The 18,240-nt window shown below is 38.0% G+C and overlaps 1 protein-coding gene across 14 annotated transcripts in view; it reads left to right on the forward strand.

Moving 5' to 3' along the window:
• The window catches only part of ZNF516 (zinc finger protein 516), a 135,611-nt gene that overhangs the window by 15,524 nt on the left and 101,847 nt on the right, over positions 1-18,240 (forward strand). For 6 of the 14 annotated variants that reach the window (XM_042860440.2, XM_065585150.1, XM_065585151.1 and 3 more), the window contains exon 2: positions 2,904-2,990. The exons of the other annotated variants lie outside the window; for them this stretch is intronic. The gene's annotated coding sequence lies outside the window, so the exon portion shown is untranslated. The remainder of the gene's footprint in view (positions 1-2,903; positions 2,991-18,240) is intronic. 14 annotated transcript variants of the gene reach the window in all.

Genomic DNA, 18,240 nt, shown 5'->3' on the forward strand with positions numbered 1-18,240 from the left:
TGCACTGGAGGCTATGGGAGGAATTGGGCTGTGCCAGGGAACAAGGGGAAGGAGTACAGTTGGGATTGGGGGGCAGGGTATATGTTTATCTTGTATCCATCTGAATAACTTTTAGCATTTGCAGAGATTTCTTAAACAAGTTCCATCGAACAACAAAAAAATTTATTTTGTTAACACTGGTTACAATTGCTCAAGCGTTCATACTACCAACTCATTCGTAAGAAAAATCAGGAGTCGAGTCACTAGTTAAGTACACACACAACCTTTGAAATCTACAGTTGTGATTACCTCTTGCATATCCACTGCCCACATCTGCTGCTTCCCTTCACAACCCTAACTCTGACCAGAAACATTGACGGTTGAAAGAAGGAAACATTGGTCTTCTTCATAACATCACCTTAATAACATTGCTATAAACATAAACTATAACACTGAAAAACAATAAATATGAAACAACCTTTTCCACTAAAAAACAATTCCCTTGATTAACAATCATCCAACAGAACCCACTTAAACACAACCATCCCCATACGCAATAAACACCTACACTTCTGTGTGACACAAGTTCAACATTTTAGCTGATTAGAAAAGCTCCATTTCTAACCACTATGCTTGGTTGGAGTTAAATTATGATTATTTCTTATTTGTATTCTAGTAGTTCCTAGTGGCCATGACTGAGAGCAGAGTTCCATTGTGCTAGGTGATGTACATACACCAAATCTTCAAGGCAGGGACTGACTGACTTTGTATATCTTTTGTATGCATGTGGTTATATGGCTTTGTTAAATCTGTCATTGACATTCTTTAAGGCATATCTGCTAGCAAGTTAAATGTTAAGAAATAGCTGGTAATTACCAAAGCCCTCTTTAAATTAGTATTAAACTATCACAAATTAAATAAAATCTGCGTAATCTGAAAATTACTGTACATTTACCAAGCAGTTAGTCAGAGCTGGCTCCATGCTGACATTTGAAAGATGTGCTGTGTGTGGAACCTGGACATTTGGCAATAATCTTCCTGGCATCAAACGCTATCTGGATGGTCATGCTGTGGAAATGCTTTTTGTTTTTCTCAAAAATCAGCTGGTGCCACACAGGGAGTGTGAGTGCCATCACATCATTCCTAGGACTTCTAGGAAAGCAGTAATGATAAAGAAGCCTTAACTGATTATTCTGTTGCTGTTGGGGAGTGCTTAGAAACTTGATAGATGCCTGAATGTCCTGGCTGGCGAGGAAATGAGTTTACCAGATACTAGGAGGCTGATTCCATGCTTCATAGTGAAAGGGCACAGAGTACTTTTTGAAGAGCAGGAAGGGGGAAACATTTGGCTTGACTTGTTGAGTACAATGCATTCATGTAGGCTCAAAGTGTTTGCATGCTCAGACGGGGTAGCATGGTGTACACTAACCTCCTACCTTTGTTCAAACTTTAATGGAAATTTTTAAACAATTGAAACATTTTTTTTATAATATTGGGATATTAGTGGATTATACAGCATACTTAGTCCTCACATAGAAGTGAACCAAGGGTCATTTCTACACATTCTGTGAACCAAATGCAGATGGGAATAAACCAGTGCAACTCCCTGGGCAGCCTTTGGGCCAAATTCAGTGATGATGTAAATAGTTGTGTAAATTACAAATTGGGCAGAAATTTCTGTATGTTGCAAAATAGTGGAATTTGTATCAATTTGGCATTGATTAGGAGCTAAGTTTTCTGCTCTAGATTTATATTGGTATAACTCCATTGACTTCAGTAGAGTAATTGAAATTTACATCTGTATAAGTGAAATCAGCATATAGTCCGAGGTCTTCAAAATGAGCATAATCTATGTGCCAGGGAATAGAAAATGGGCTAGGGGCAGGTAGCCACTTGTAGCAGGAAAACTAATTAACAGGAAGAGATAAGATAATGGAGGACTCCATGTTTCAATGTAACTTGCATCATCCTCAGCACTCCCAGATGTAGCCCTGGTGTAAGCAAGGGCAAACTTTGCTTACCCCCTTTTTCATAGGTGCTGAATTTGGTTCCCATAGAACAGGGGTCGGCAACCTTTCAGAAGTGGTGTGCCGAGTCTTCATTTATTCACTCTAATTTAAGGTTTCGCGTGCCAGTAATACATTTTAACGTTTTAGACGGTCTCTTTCTATAAGTCTATAATATATAATTAAACTATTGTTGTATGTAGAGTAAATACGGTTTTTAAAATGTTTAAGAAGCTTCATTTAAAATTAAATTAAAATGCAGAGCCCCCCGGACCGATGGCCAGGATCTGGGCATTGTGAGTGCCACTGAAAATCAGCTCGCGTGCCGCCTTCGGCACACATGCCATAGGTTGCCTACCCCTGCCATAGAATACAAAATCAGTGTAATTTAAACTCACTTTCTGATCATAATTCTGATCTCATTTATTCCAGGTCTGTAATTTACACTACCACACAGATCTCTGCTGAACTTGGCCTGTTTGTGTGAGCACATACTCTTCTGTGTGCATACACACACAAAAATATAACATTCAAGGGCTTGACTGTGTAGCCCCTACTGACATTAGTGAGTACTTACTACTCGTATGAGGAGTAGTCCCATTGAGTTCAGTCGTCAGTAACGATTGCACAGGCCTGTCCTAAGTGGGGGTAAAATTGCTCAGTAGTCCTTGGATTGGTATTTCCTGCAAAAAGAGCTTTAGTATTACAGGCTATACTCTTACAAGTGTGAGATTTGCATGTTGTTTTCACTTCTGCCACCAGCATCAGCAACCATTTAAAAATGGAACTGAGGAATGTGTATATAAAAAAACTCATACCTAGTACATGAAAAATATGATCTATTGTTACACAGTTATCTGAAACTGAGTAAAAGATAAAAATAAATATTCCTTTTCTTCCCTTTTCCCATCTCCCCAGGCCCTTCCCTCTGTCTGGCCAAATTTCTGTCCTTGGTTACATGCCGACAACCCCATTGACATTGAAATTGCAGGGGTGTAACTAAGGGTAAGTTTTATTCCTCTGTGTATACGGGAGGTACATGTGTGTGCTATATGAATCAGGTGTAGGAGCTGGTTAATTATGAAAGAAAAAATGGCACATGAATGAAATGTGAATGAGAAGAGCCATGGTAACATTGTTTGCCTAAAGATGTCATCATGGCACAGACATGCTGAATATTTTCTTTAGTTGCTAGAATATGACAAAAGAATAACTTGTTAAGTAACATCAGAGAAATGTACTTGCTCAGTAGACTAGCAGCAAATGTACAATACAGTAAATGCCAAAGGCAAGGATTCAATTTAATAGTGACTTAAGAACCCTGCAATAGTTCAGAATTTTGCTTTCCACATCTTATGTCTTGATAAAAGAACAAAAGATTTGACTTTTTTTTACCTCTCTAAGAAACAGTTCCACTTTACAGAAGATGTGCATTGGTTTTACCAGTCTTTAGTTTTAAAGACTATACCTGGACAAACTTCCTAACATTGAAACTTTATAACTTTGTGTTTGGACACACACACACACACACACACACTAATGTCACAGATATATTTTCAAACTATAAAGGTGTGTAGTGCTAATCAGAACCAATAGGTACTCTAAGACATCTTTACATTTCCAGTTAGGTTTTGAACTTTTGGACTACTAAATTTTATTGTCCTCGTTAAGAGTCACAGTCAGTGTAGTCAATGGAGTTAGACCAGGAATTAATTTAATTAATTTTTGTTTAATATTCAAGGGTTTTCTAGTTTGATTTTTAGATTAGTTTAAAACTGGTTAGAAATTAAATTCGTTTAAAATTTTTGGCTTGGGGCATCCATACTGCCACCGTTTTCAATCAAAATAATTGCCACCAGTATGAGGCTTGGAAGTGCTTTCCATACTTTAATGGTTTTGCCCTGATATTCCACCCTAATCCATGTACGCAGACACTAGTGGCCACTGGGTGGCCCCACTGAAGTCAGTGCAAAGGTTTGCTCACACGGGTCATCTTGCACAGTTGGAGGCTTGATTTCAAATGCAGCCTGAGAGTCATAATTGGCCAGTTTTTGAACTCAAACTCATCACACTGGTTTTCCTGATCTTTTTAGCTTCCAGAGTATTTGAATGTGAAAAATGGGTGATTTACTTTAAATAGTTTTCCTTCTATGTTTGTCTTGCTATCTGCTACCCAAAAAGACTATATTTTATGCATGAGTGTAATCTGTCCATTAGTTTATGGCTCCAAAGTCTTCCTGGAAGTGTCACAAATCCAGTGTCCCTGAGTGCTAGATTTAGTATTTGAAGCTCAAATTTAGTTTTAAAATCTATAAAACGTCTGTACTCCTACAGCTCCCAACCAGTTGTGCTTTCAAAGAAGCCCAAGAGCTCAGATTATTGTTTCCAGAGTCCACTTTAATTTACGTTTAGTCAAATGGTTCACTATCCATCTTCAAGGGTTACTGTCAACTTGAAAAATCACATTTGCCTGAACATTTTGTACCTAATGTAGTTAAAAGCATAGTTACTCCTTACAACCAGGACAGAGCTTTACTGGGGTTAGAACTGTGGCCTTAGTACAAATGATCTTTGGGTCCAGTTCTTCCACCTGGAAATATGAAGGAAACTAAATCATATCTATGACACAGGCCGAGCCAGTAACTCAGTATGGAGAGTGTTTCTCAGATGAGGTTGCGCATTTATTAGGAAAATGTGGAGAAGAAAAAGAATTTGGATGGATGGGGGGGAGGGGCACGTTAAATAACAAACATAGCAAAATGAAATAAAAATCTGGTATATTAAATAATCAGACAAACTGTACCAGTGGCCCAATTCTGATTCCTTTGCCCAGCTACCCTAAATGCTGCAGCGTGATGGCATCCGTGATCAGGCGGAAGTGAGTGTGGTTCAGTTGTGCTGGCGTGACTCCCCTACCAGAGTTCACTTGCAGCAGCAGCCTCTCTGTGTCCTAAGGTGATGTCAGGATGTCCTCATCTACATCCTTGATGCTGCCTGCCCATGCACTCTTAAGGTGCACATCACTCCTGAGAGCCTCCACTCCCTGATACACTCAGGAGCCATCTAGATGCTGGGATGAGGTGACAGCCGAGAGACCTGGTCTCACACACAATACCTGGGATTACTACAGCTGAAAGGAGTTAGTAAAACAGTTATTTTTCTCAGTTTATTTTGTTCATTTATGCATGGTCACTTGCAGTTTCTTCTGTATGGTAAATTTCTTTGTTGCTGAAAAGATTCTTATAAACATTGATAAGGAAGCAGGAAAAGTCATTTTCATTTCATGTTTTTAAAGACGTAACACCTGTCCTCTCAAATTGTAAGGTGCTTTATCAGAATCAGGATTTCTTTTTTTTTTAAATTAGACACACATTCAAAAAGTTTCAGGTGACAGAGTCCCTTCAAGCTTTTTCGCTGACAAGACTTCCTTGCTTGAGCAAAGTTGAATTGCTTTTATAGTGCCATCCAAAATGGCTGCTTAAATCCACGGGAATTTTGCATGAGTCAGTCACACCCATTTTTATCAAAACTACACTCTTATTGAGATTAGCCACTGTAAATGCCAAAGACTGGCGCAAATAGAGATTCAGACTTAATGGGATGATGAAATATATGCAAATCTTAAGCACATAAGCAAGATTGATGCATTTGTTTTAATCACATTTAGAGATCCAGGGGCAGATCAGAATATGGAATTTGCCCCTCAGTTTGAATGGAGAAAACTGTTCATGTTGCAGATAAAACCGAAATTCAAATCTTGCAAAGATTTACACACCTTCTTACCATTTCAAATTTGTTAGTAGTCCCATTGACACTTCAATGGGACTATTCACATTGCACAAAGTTAAGTAGTGCAAGTCTTTGCAGTGAGTGGGCCCAATTTCTTTTTAACCCCTTGATGCAGGGAGTCAGGTTTGTTGATGAAGTATGATTCTTATTGCTAACAATGTGCTATGCAGACACCACCGTTCCATCAAATTAATTTGATTAATTGATTTCTATTATGGGGCAAAAGACTTAACTGTCCACTTAAACAATGAGGAGTCTGGTGGCACCTTAAAGACTAACAGATTTATTTGGGCATAAGCTTTCGTGGGTAAAAAAACCCACTTCTTCATATGCATGCAACTGTCCATTTAACACCCAATGCATTTGATGTGTTTTTTTAAAGGGAAGAAGAAAATATCAGTGCTATTTAAATATGGCATTTTCCATATCTACTATATTTAGATTGGGAATGTTGCAGAAATAATCAATGAGCTGACACAGTCCTTATTTTATTCACCATTGGTTTATTTCCCAATTTGTTTCTATCAGTACATGAGTAAAATTTTCAAAACCACTTAAACAAGCTGAATCCCACTGACTTTTGATGGCTCTGTGTACGTTATGAGTGAGGTATGTTTCCTCTGCTCACTTATACTTGCTCACATTAGCTCTCACTAAGCTAGCACAAGTATAAGTAGCACGGGCAGCAGCAGTGGAGGCATGGCTTAGCTGTGCCAAGTACATACTCACCTGTTTCAGGTGGGTTTGTACTTTGGATGGCCAAGACTCTGCTGCAATTGCCTGTGCTACTGGGCTATGCTTCTATTTATACATGCACTAGCTTGATGAGAGTTAGCATGAGTAGGTACCTGTGAGCACACCCCTACCTTGTAGTGTGGATGTAGCAAATGAGACTTAGGCTCCTAAACCATGCAGGTGCTTTTGAAAACGTTACGTCCATACACTCATGATTCAGTGTTAGCTCAGCTAAAGTAAACTTGTTTGTAGTGGGCATGGTCATTTTGCGGAGAACTCAGCCAGCTGAAAGCTTCATGAGAATCCATCAAAGCATTTCTTACTGGGCTAATCATTGTGGTATCTAGTCTGCAAAAACTAAATTAAGAATCACATTGGGCCAGATTGTGCAAATTATACGTGGCCCTGACTAAGAGGTGGTGTGGAGCTGCACGTCTCAGAGGGAACTCCAGGCAGGGTTAAGGCCTCAGGAGACAGTCCTTCACCTTGCACAACCCTGCCACACAGAGGTAGTGTGGTGAAGCTTGCTCCCACTCCCCAGCTAGCTCTGCAGGTCAGTGTAAGGACAGCATGATCTCACTTCCTCCCTTTCCTGTCCCTGTTGGGTTGGCTTGTGCCTTTAATTACAGACCCTTAGGGGAAGGGACTTCAATTGCAACCTGTCACTGTGAAGGTGATTCAAGACAGGTAGGAAGGTGCTTTGGAGCCTCTTGTCCTCACACATCTACATAGGGAAAGGAGACAATTTAGCCCATTCCTTTTGTCTTCAAAGGATCTGTCATCTCTTGATATAACTTTTGTTACTTAATGAGAGATTTTTTTACAACATTCATGCAAAATCCATTCTTCAGCTGTTGTAACTGAGGGAAGGCCTTCTCAAAAGAGAGGCTCTGGCCTTTAAATGGTCAGGCTCTGGCTTAACTTGATATCTGGTGTCAGAGTTCTACAGCTCATGGAGTTTCACTGCAAAGCAAGAACACCCTGTCCTCAGCTCTATAACATGCAGTCTTGGGCATCATCACATGTATCATTCCTAGGAGAGCACTGTTGTCTCACTGGACCCTGGATGGAGAAGCAGTTTCAAAGATAGCTAAGCCCTAACTCAATAAGGGATTTGGGGATTCAGACCAGGATGTTGAAATGAATGGGGAGCCAGTTGAGTAGAGGAACGCTAGTGTGATGTGCTCCTGTCAGCCTTGTGAAAGTTGACTGTGCCTGCTGGAGTTGTGATGTAGGCCATCACCATCAGCCCAAGGTAGAGTCCACTGCAGCAGTCACATCTGGAAAAAGTGATGAAAAAAGTATTGATATCAGGCTAGATCCTTGTCCAAGAGAAGTGAGCATATTGTCTTGGCTAGTCAAAGATGGAAGAAGGCAGTTCTCCTTGCTGTAAGTAATTTCTGTTTAGAACAGTCCAATAGGACACAGAGATTGCATGTTACCTTGACAATTAGTGGACACATACTCTTAATAAAGGTCAACCAACATTCCGATCATTTCCTTAAAATGTCATTCTCTTCCTCTCAGCGATACTGCTTTCTTATAGGGTTGATAGTAAGCCAATTTCTTGTTAATCCAGGTGTCTTATTTTTCTCATGTACTGTGACATCTAGGTGTCTCTGAAGTTTGTGTCCGGTAAGAGAGATGTATGGATAGGTGGGTGTCATTAGCACATTAATGGCATTGGAGCTGATGATGTGTTATGAAATGAGCTAGATCCTACATAGATTTTTGAAAAAGAGAGGAGATAGGATTGAACTATGGGGTGGCCTACATGCCCATAAACATGGTAAGGCCAAGTTTATGAAATTAACAATGAATAGTGAGATTTAGCCAGTCTGTACTTGGTTACTATCTCCTTGGTTATTTGAAAAGATGACCTCCGTGGCACTGGCAGGTTAGAGGTCTTGTAGTTATTGGTGCAACAGGAAATCCTGACTTCCCTAAAGGCCTCTGAGTATTTAAGAGGCAACCTATCGTATATTATACATGCACTATTGATTTAATAATCTGCAGGGTTTTTTTTAAAGCCAAATTAAAAAATGGAGCTTGTAGATGGATTCAGATAAACTAGGTCTCTATTAATGCAAAGGGATTAAAATATAACTGTTCTGTATTTACATAAACATCCATTATATTAATGTACAATAGACAATTTATGCAAGCCGTCCTTGAGGGCTTTCCTTTTCTTACTTAAATTTTAAGAAGAATTATTGACTTTTCTGGACAAGTTGATTTTATGTAAAATGTCATTGTTTTAGTGCATCGGGTGACTTCTAGTAAGTAATCAAATTACTTTTCCGTACATATAAGATCTCATGATTGTAATGGCACAAAATCAGAATGAAGTGTTTTGTTTCAGGTTGGGTTTATCTGAATTGAGATACTTCGGTTTGTCATACCAAATCAAAATGTTGTATTTTGACTCGGTTCGACATTAAACCATGTCTTCCCTGACATGAAGCCTAATGAGAACGGTAATTCAGGCTCCTCATGCCCCTCTCCACCCTATGGGCCAGGCTCCCATGCTGACTAAATCTCTCGTGATGCACTATGGGTGGGACCAGGAGGCACCTGACCTACGGCTCTCATGACATTGCACTGATTCAAGAAAACATGGTTTCATGTTGAACTGAATCAAAACTAAACACTTTCGTTCGGCTATGTTGAAATTTTGATTCGGGAATGTTTTGATACTTCCCAATGGAAAGTTTTCATTTTTCTATAACAAATAAATATTTGCCACAGAAAGACATTTTTCACCAAAAATTTTGTTTAGTTGAAATCCCAGTTCTCCATCGAAAAACAGATTTGATGGAACATTTTCGGGCTGCCCTAGTATCCTTTTTTATTTAAGAAAAGATATCTGCACGAACAAAAACTCATAAAATACAGCTGATTAACTTAAAGTGGAAAGAAAATATTAGGGAGTTGGGGGCTGGGGAGGGAGGGAAAACCAGCCTGTATTAGTGTAATTGTGATTAAAATTAATGAAATAAAGAGTTCATAATATTGAGTTTATAGCATGCTATGCCTATCTTAGTATGGCTTGCTCTTTCACCATTTAAAGTCACAATGGTCATTTCAGTTGCAATATCTCAGTAAGGTTGAGAGAAGGTACACTTTACTACCTCTGTTCATCAGACTCCATCTTGTTGATCTCTAGTACACATATACATAATTACTCCAAACTTGTCCTATATCAGTGCATACAAGTGGCTTTACTTTTTACCTTTGTCCCTTTCAGATAAGAGAAAATCAGGTTTTCTTCTTCTGCTCTTTAGACCAAAGGCATGCTGCCTTGATTAACACAGTAATTTTCTGACTTCAGCAGGTGGAAGTAAGCCTCTTAGTGGTTATGCAGAAGAATTTTAATTTGCACTTAGACTTTTAGGCAATTATGCCTGTCTGCCTTAGGGTTATAAAAATCACCAGCTCAGTGGGTTTTATCAGATTTTATCAGGTTCTTTTTTTCCCCATGTGGCTCTGAAGAACAAAACATGTATTTGAGAATATGTTGATACTAGAAACATAAAGCTATAGTTTCAGTTGATAAAAGAAAACTTCAGTTATTCTTAAAAGTTAAAAGGGAAGTGATGAAACACTAAGATTCTTGGTGTGCTGATAAAGAAATTGCAAGAAAGTTAGAAGCCTAGAGAAGAAGGAGGGAAAACGGAAGAGTCATTGGTGATTGGAGCTAGGGGCATTGTGAGAGGGTGAAATCAACTGTTTGGATGTTGAAGAGAGGGGAATCTTTAGAATGGTCATCTGTTATGGAGGGCTTTGTTTGCTGGAATGTAGACATTTCTGATGGACAGGTAACATGTTTTTAAATAAAGATGGCTAGCTCCTCTTTGAGTCTACACAGTGTTGAAGTCACTGAATGATTGTTTCTGATTCTGATGGTTGTAAATGTAAGAGCTGCTGACTAATATGTCAAACACGTGATTTATATTTTGTGATTGCCAAACATCATTGAATGAATTTATCTGACTCAATGTGCCTGTAGTTGAAAGAAGTGCTAGGAAATAAGTGTTTGAATGAAGTAAAAAACAAAACAAAAAGATATTATTTTCAAGAAAAATGTACACATTGTTAAGTAACAAGATGTAAATAGCTTTTGAGCAGTTCTTTGACATCAGTCTAATTTAGGATCAGCGTGTCTGTTCATTTTCAATGCCCCAAAATGGAAAATACCTGTCAGTGATTATACAATAAAAGTTGCAGCCGTCTTTTATGCTAATAGCATTACCCCCAACATAGCAAAAAATGGGCAGTTTAAAGAAATGATTGAAGCACATCACCCTCGATAAACTCCTCACATGCCTACTACTACATTCTGCAAGTGAAAAATCAGAGGAAAAATTAAAGGAAGGACTGTAGAAATAAACACTGACTTTATGCAAGAGCACATGAGAAATGATTCAGTAATAGTTACAAGTATTCATACAAGGGGGGGAAACAAGCACTCCCAATTAATAGTATCGATTCTACATCTGAAAAGAGAACTGCCAAATCCTGTGTCCAATTTGTTGAAGATGTCATCTAAAAATACAGGGAAAGTATGATGGGGTGGTTTTGGCATTTGCTTAGATGACAAAGATAATAAAAAATGTAAAGAACTTCTCAGGTGCAGTCATGCTAACTTCTGAAATACAGGTGTCAGTACCCTATTTAAAGCTCAGTGAGAAGGTTTACAGTTTTTTCCACCACGACCATCAGCCTCGTGGTTGATTGACTGAAAAAAGGAAAATTGATGCCCTAGTCTTCCATTGACACATTTTCACTTTATTTTTGGAAAGCAGCATGCATTTTGTAGGTTTTTGTGATATTTTATTACAGCTAGGAAGGCTACACAGATTACTGATTTAGGCAAAAACTTTCAGGCCTGGGTGCCTAACGTTAGACTCCTAAATCCATCGTTGTGCACTTAAGTGTAAGTAGCCTAATCCTCAGAAGTGCTGAGTGACTACAAATCCCATCTAAGTCCATGGGAGCTGCAGGTGGTCAGCACCTCTGAAAATTGGGCACTTTTATTTAGGTACTTAACTGTGGATTTAGGAGCCTAAATTTGGACACCTGGACTTGGAAAATGTTTACCTACTGGGAACCTGCGTTGTGTTTCTTGATGCAATAAACTATCATAAAAATGTTAGCACCTAGATTTGAAAATTTCAGCCTTAGTTTCAAAGAACTTTAAACAGTGCAGTTCTTGTTTACAGAAAATTAGTAACATTTGATTACTCCCAGTATTTTAAAGCACTGTCTTTTGGGAAAATTGTGCAGTTACATATGGAAGTTATTGATTTCAACTTCAGTTAAACAAAATGTAGGACACAATCCTGTCGACACTTAATACATGTGAATAATTTTAAACATGTGAGTAGTCTTATTGGACTTAATGAGATTATTTATGTGGGTGAAGATACTCAAATGCATACATGCTTGCGGGATTGGGCCTTGGTAAAGTGTCAGTTAATGACTGATAGACAGCTATACAGCTTCATTTTTCTTTGATTAAGTTGAACAAAAAGAAACAAACTTCTTTTTCAAATATATGGAAAGCATATCAATGCAGCCTGGCACCAATCTAAACATTCAGTTTCAAAATGAAAATCATGTTAGCTCTTCTGTTGTTTCAGTAGGAGGAAAAAAGTAATCTGGAAATAGGATGGGGTTTGGATTTTTACATATTTCACCACTTAGTACAATAACTACATTCATAGACCTTTATTAAAATGTATCTTGATGGTATTCTCTAAATATAGAAAATGTAATGGGTGTAGTTTTTTCAGTAGCAGTGTGAAAAATAGAAAGAACATAGCATCCTTAATAATAATAATAATTTAAAGTTATAATTCTGAAGTGGTGACTTCACCATACTGAGCTATTTAATGGTTTTACATAGAGCCATGAGACGGATCAAGCTTTTTTCTAATGCAGGGCACTTTAATACACTATAATTTGAGTGTATCAGTTATTTATATGTAGGCAGCGTACTGCAAAACATGTGGAAATGTTATGACTTCATCTTTTTAAAAAAACCTGTTCATAAAATAGCAGTTTTAGATACATCCTGAAATACCACGAAACAATGTGGGCAAAATATGAGCTGCAGAACACATACATTTCCCTGTTGTTATTAAACTTTTAACAGGATTCACTGTGTGTCATTTTAAAATGACTTCCAGGTATTATCCAGAATGGTTTAATAGCTTTAGATACTTTTTGGCTTGTTCTGCAGAAGAAAATGGGTCCCGTTCTAAGTAGCAATTAGAATTTATTGAGACCTTTTATATTCTAAGAGATAGAGCAAAGCGGGTTTGCTTTAAAAAGTTGGTCAATAATTCAACTGTAGTAAGTCAGAGCCTTTTCTCTAAATCATACTTATTTTTATTTTTGTATATGCATTGCAGTGGTGCTTATCACCATGGAATCTGATTACACTTTATATAAACAAGTAAATGAGAGAGTATTGTAAATCACAGCTGCGATTTCCTAGAGGAACCCTAGAGAGTTGGGCACCTAACTCCTTTAGCCTATGTTGACAATCCCAGCCTGTGTGTGTGTGTGTGTGTGTGTGTACACACACATACTATAGCATATGACTATCTGATTAAGCTTTTGCCATATTAATTATAGCAGTTGAGGAAGCAGCTGCTACTATAGTTAAGGTTCAGTTCCATCTCTTATTCTAATCTCTCTGGTTTAATTGGTCCTAATTTTTACAAGCAATTTTACATGCTTTGCCTTAGCTCACAGACAGGGTTTTTGGCTTTGAAATTTGACTGAAATTTGAAGGGAGGACTTTTGGGAGTACATATGTCAACCACTAACTGCCTGGAGTTAGGAAGATATTTCCCTATTAAGCATGTTATTGTACAATTTTTTTTATTGCTTTATGCCTTCCTCTGAATATAGGTATTAGCCACTGTAAGTTGAAAGGATTCATAATTAGAGAGGCCAGAGGTCTCATCTTATGTCACTGTTCTTATGTTCCTAAGTAATATTCTCTTGTTAGGAAAAGTGTAGACTTTTTCTATGTATTACTGTTCATGTTACTCAAAAATTTTTTAAAAAAGAGGTCATCGCATGCAGTTGCAAATTTTATCTCAGTACCAATTGTGAGTTGAGGATAGCACTTGATAACTTCCATTGTTTTTGGTTTTACTTTTACATATTAGTGCTGCCAATAAAGGTCCAAAGATCCTCAGCTGGTGAAAATCCGGATAGCTCTGCTGAAGTCAGTAGAACTAGAAAGATCAGCGCCCGCTGAGGGTCTGGCCCCTCATGTCCTAGATTAATTTCTAATTTGATAGTGTTTCGTAGCTGTATTTGAGACTTATACTGTACTAGAAACACGCGCTTGTGTATTGGGGAAGTAACAATATCTTGCACTGAAATATATGCCTCCTACATTTTATTGAGGAATAGCAGCACTAGGCCTCCAAGTACTCAATCTTCTCCAGAGAGGCCAGAGCTAAATTATTTTCAATCATCAAGGTGCAATAAATAAAAAGGGGGCAGATTTGATGTAGCTTGCTTCTACATTCACAGGAAAGTTAAATTCTGTACTATCAGAATAGTTTCCTGTTTAAATTGTTGGGTTTTTGTTGCCCACAACTGGAATTCAGATAAAGCAAAATCCAGCTATTTCTCTCTGTCCTTGACGTGTATTTGTTTTTCTTGGCACAGCTGAAAAAAATGTTAGAACAAACTTCATGGTAAGACACAAACAGAATAATTAAAAACGTTTACATGGATGTGTAGCTTATCACTTGCTGTTTACTTTTCATTAGATCAATGCCTCTATAAAAAGAATTATAACACTCCCAGGAATTCTTTCTGGAGATGCTGGAATTAATGTGTAAGGGTCTGTGATTTTGTACTTGTTTTTGTTTAATCATCATGGAGAATCTCCCTGGAAAGCTTTTATAGTGCTGAGTCAATAAGAACAACTTTTGGCTCTAGCCTTTGTTCTCCTGTTTTTCTATACCAGGGGTTGACAACCTTTCAGAAGTGGCGTGCCGAGTCTTCATTTATTCACTCTGATTTAAGGTTTCGCGTGCCAGTAATACATTTTAACATTTTTTAGAAGGTCTCTTTCTATAAATCTATATATAACTAAACTATTGTTATATGTAAAGTAAATAAAGTTTTTAAAATGTTTAAGAAGCTTCAATTAAAATTAAATTAAAATGCAGAGTCCCCCGAACCAGTGGCCAGGATCCGGGCAGTGTGAGTGCCACTGAAAATCAGCTCGCGTGCTGCAGGTTGCCTACCCCTGTTCTATACGTTATTTTGATTGAGGAGTACCACCAGTGCATGACAGCTGCATGTTTTCCTTTAGCGTTTTCACCAGTAGAGAACAATAATAATATGGAGATAACTTAGTTATAAAATGCATGGATATTATTTCACTTATTTGAACCATAGACTGGAGAAATGGAAATAAGAATTTGTAAAACAATAAGCATTCTTCTGATAAAGAAGCATTTTAAAAGGAAATGAACTTTCAATTTAAGTATTTCTGCACTGTGCTAAAGATCTATGTTGTGGTTTTATGCCTTCAAGTTTAGTCTGTTTATATCACAAAAGGATATCTTAGTGGCTTAAATATTTTTGATTTGCACATACCTTATAAGGAAGTGTAAGGTGATACAAACTGTTCTTTCCGTTGCTCCCTGCAATAAGTGCATGGTATAGAAGCACAGCACATTTTCAGCTTCTGAAAAAGTATGAATCAGAAAATGAATTAAAAATTTGAATCTGCATGCAGTAGTCACGCACAGTGCAGTTAAAACTAAGATTGAATATAAATATATGTTCTTGCAGTGTAAATAGGGTGACCAGATGGGATGAAGAAAATATTGGGACATATTGGGGGGGGGGGGGGGTCCTGTCGGCAGAGAGGGGGGGGGGGAAAGTCGAGTCCTGCTGGCGGTACAAAACAAAACAAACAAACAAACAAAAAACAGGAGTGTGAAATATTGGGACAAATTGTGTCCCGACCAAACATCGGTCGGGACACGGGACAAATGCCTAAAAATCGGGACAGTCCCGATTTTATGGGGACATCTGGTCACCCTAAGTGTAAGTAACTTTAGTGTAATATCACACAACCTAGCAACAGTTCGACATCAAGATGGCTCATTGCCTTAATTAGCTTCTAACTCTATAGGTGAGGCAGTAAAGTGTTCTGTAGTATATAGTAACACAAATGGATCTTATATTCATATATGTTGGTCACTTTTACAATGTTAGTATGGATGGCAAACATGATTTCTTACGGGAAATTAAAAAGTCATAAGTATAAATCTATAAGCCTATGAAATTATCTGTGCAATTTGTTTACTTTAAGTTCTAAGAAGCATTATTGTGCAAAAGTGTAAAGAGCAGTAAAGACAGGTTAATAGTTTAGTACATAGTGAAAATAATTTGAGCTTTTAATCAAAATCACATCTACTATAACTATTAGTTTGTATTGCTCATAAATGTACACATGTATTTTACAATGTGTAAACTACAGTATTTGGAAGTCCTTGTATAGATGTTCCGTTAGAAGAATTATAAACAAATAAATAGACTGATTACAAAAGGTAAATTAATAGGAAAAGATCAAGTAATTAACTTATTGGAATGATTAAGATTTTTTCACACTGTTACACAATAGGTCACTGTTACACAATAGGTCACTGCCTTGCTTAACAGGATTGGTCTAATAGTTACCATCAAATAAGTGAAATTTGAGTTATATTTGTAAAATAATGTGTGTGCCTTTAAGGGAAAGTGAAATCAAATGATGGTGTTAGACTCAAAATATTCAGACCTATACATGAGTCACAGTGTTTCAAATAGAGAAACTATTGGTCAGTTACAGTAAAAACCCAGAAGAGAAAAACATTTAGATATGATTGCTAATGACCCCCTCTTTTTAAAAGTAGTGTATGCTATACTACATACCATTCATATTAACAACATACACCACTACCTCGATATAACGTGACCCAATATAACACAATATAACACAAATTTGGATATAACGCAGTGCTCCGGTGGATCAAAGCAAGTTCAATATAATACGGTTTCACCTATAACGTGGTTTCACCTATAATGCGGTAAGATTTTTTTGGCTCCCGAGGACAGCGTTATATCGAGGTAGAGGTGTACTATTGCTCAGGTGTAAAAATACTTTGTTTTTACAGTGCATTTGATTGAAACACAACTGCTGTGATTTCAAGGCTTTCTTATGTGGCTGTAATCTTATCTGGCTTTTCAATAGGGACAATCACAATAATGAAACGATGCCTTTTCAAAGTCTTCCTGAAACGCAATTAAAATACAGAAACAAAACAGGTGACAATTGCAGTGGAAGACATGTACATGTTCTTCAATCTGTTCTGGGTACACCAAGAGTGTTCAAAGTGTGTCCAACTGAAGGGTTTGTGTTGGCAGTTTGCTTGGAGATTGAGGGCTCCCACAGATTTGCTTAAAAAGAGAGAATTCCATCTACCCTGGTCTTAAATAGGGGTACTCCCAGTGCATTGGATAAAGATGGACTATTGCACGCTGGATGCAGTAGTGCTTTTTATCTTGCAACTCCCTGTTAAACTTAAGAGAGCCTTGAGTCATATTGTATTACTCTGTGGGCCACCCATAAACAATACCAACAGCTAGAACTATGGTGCTGAAATAATTAGAACATACAAAGACCTGGAACAAAACCAGATCTGCATGCAATCCTGTTCTTGTAGGGAGAAGGTGCTTTAAGGTTTGGAGTTAAGGCACCCAGTTTAGATAAACAAAATAGCATTAAAGGTCAGAGAAGAGAGAGAATTCTTCTTACTATTTTGGGGCCTGATTCTCTGGCTGCTTTGCACATGGAACTGTCATAGAAGTTAGACTAAACTTAGAAAAGGACCTTTTATAGTTTTAGAATATAAAAGGGAATACAGTTATTTTAAATTTAGAAATATTCTTATTATAAAGGAAGATAAAAATGGCTTGTTAGAGAGGAAAGGCTGAAGTGTTTTTTCTAATTCATGGAAGTCAATGTAGTTACTCTGGATTTACACCCATGTGACTCAGATTATAAAAACTAAAACTGTGTGTGTGGGTGGTGGGAGGGTAGGAGCTCCTGTGAGCAAAGGTCTTTATCACTGGCTCTAAGACTAAATGGGTGCCCCATGACTCTGCTGGCATAAGGGAGCTAGGAATACTGCCATCGTAGGGGAGTCTCTACTCTGGCCCAGTGACACCATCTGGAGAAGTCCTGGGTGAAAGGGATTTTCCAGGGGCATTTCTGGGAGAAGAGGGTTGTGGCCAGGGCATGGCTATTCCTTGGCAGATAGACATAAGTTAGAGCAGCCTGTGATCTGACCTAACCTTTTTCATGGCAATCCTGTCACAGGGGTGGTGCAAAGGTGACATAAAACCACCTTCCCATCTCTCTCCAGTACCACTTTGGTGCATATTCCAGATGACCAGTGTATGGTCATTCCCTTCTTGGAATTGAAGTTAGTTACAAACTAGAGGACAAGATGAAGTCCAATCCAAGCCTTTTCTCCAGGCTTGGCTACTCCTTGGGTTCACAGTGCATTGTCTGTGCCTCATTACCAAGTTCCCTGTATCAGGGAAACAACTCTGAAGCCTGCTTCTTCCCTTGTTGTGCCCTCCATGCTCAATATTGTTGGCAGGTATTGGTTTCAGCTCCTATATCCGGGGCAGGCTA

The sequence above is a fragment of the Chrysemys picta genome, chromosome 2, assembly GCF_011386835.1.
Source record: "Chrysemys picta bellii isolate R12L10 chromosome 2, ASM1138683v2, whole genome shotgun sequence".
Classification (NCBI taxonomy): Eukaryota; Metazoa; Chordata; order Testudines; family Emydidae; genus Chrysemys; species Chrysemys picta.